This window comes from Coenobita brevimanus, chromosome 80 (genome assembly GCF_032717465.1).
Source record: "Coenobita brevimanus isolate Jiangsu-jjx chromosome 80, ASM3271746v2, whole genome shotgun sequence".
NCBI classification, from domain to species: Eukaryota; Metazoa; Arthropoda; class Malacostraca; order Decapoda; family Coenobitidae; genus Coenobita; species Coenobita brevimanus.
The window spans coordinates 41,669,742-41,671,429 of NC_137033.1; positions in this window are offsets into that span (position 1 = coordinate 41,669,742).

Consider the following 1,688-nt stretch of genomic DNA (forward strand, 5'->3'; position numbering starts at 1 on the left):
GCATCTTGAAATTAACGATTCTTTAATTTGGCTCTGTTATTTTTCATTTTATTTTATTTTATTTTATTTTTTTCAGGGAACAATCTTGTGGCCTTCTGACCTGTGGTTCATTCTTTCTCGCAATTAAAATATCTATCTATCTGTCTATCTATCTCTATCACTCTATCAGTTTATCTATCTATCTGTCTATTTCTGTCCGTCTGTCTGTTTGTCTGTCTGTCTGTCTGTCTGTCTGTCTCATTGTTTATATATATATATATATATATATATATATATATATATATATATATATATATATATATACGTAGGAGCCTCTGTGGTATAGTGGTAAAGTGTGCGTCTTTATACACTGGAGAGCGAGGGTTCGTGCCCCACCAGTGGCCATGTACTGCTTTTGTGGACTCCAAGAGTGCTGTGGTTGAACCAGTGTCGCATACTATAAAGTATGTTTGCACCCAGTCAGCTTGCGTGGGCCGATTACACTTGGTTCACAGACTACACACACATCCAAACCCACTACAATCACACTTACAAGCACTTCTCATCTCCTACTTACAGCCTAAGCCACTTGGTAGAGATACATAGGCTGTATCGTCCCTACCTCGGTCGGGATAGGCTGGTCCTAAAGTGGATATATATATATATATATATATATATATATATATATATATATATATATATTATATATATATATATATATATATATATATATATATATATATATATATATATATATATATATATATATATATATATATATATATATATATATATATATATATATATATATATATATATATATATATATATCATCGTCAGCCAGTGGAAGTACACTGTTGTGCAAAGGCCTCCTTCACCCTTTTCCACAGATTCTTTGACTGAGCCAATCTTTGCCACATTTTGCCTTCAAACTTCTCTATCTCATTTCTCAACCTCCTGTCTTGTTCTGCTAAGCTTACAGTCTCTTGAGGTACAGTCAGTCAGTCTCTTGCTCCATTTCTCATCTCTTATTCTTACAATATGACCTGTCCACCCCATATCTTGTTCTATTATTGCTTCAGTATTGTCTTTGATGTTTTTTAGCTCTCTCACCCAAGTAGATCTTCGCCTGTCTCTTAACCCCTTAAGCGCGGGCATGTCGGAGGCGATCCATGCACCTCATGTAGGGATATTCACGCTCCAACTGACTTTTTAAAAATATTTGCTAAAATCAATTTTTAGTCCTAGAATATTATTATTAAATATGCATACGGCACATACCTTCAGCTTTCTCCTGGGATGTTTGTTGAGCTTTCGTCGACTCACCGTAGGACTTATGGAGACTTCTGAAGTTGGGTAATGAAGTCTCCTACTTTACTCTTCCCAACACCCCGTAATATGATTACCATAGCCTGATATTATCACTAGAAACACTATTCTATGATTTTCAAGTAGTTTGGAATCCATACACCAAAAAAAAAACACTGTGAACACAATGAAAATTAAGAGCGCGTACGAGCTTCCCACTTGCGCTCGTTCCCCACTGGTATTCTGTCATTTATTATTCATAAACACACTCACACTTTATATTTCTATTACTTTATTACACATATATATATATGTACAGTATTTATCCATAAGTTTCCTTCAGTAATAGTAGTTTATTTTCACTTCAGGCATTAACTTTCTCATTCAGTAATCTAGAGTAG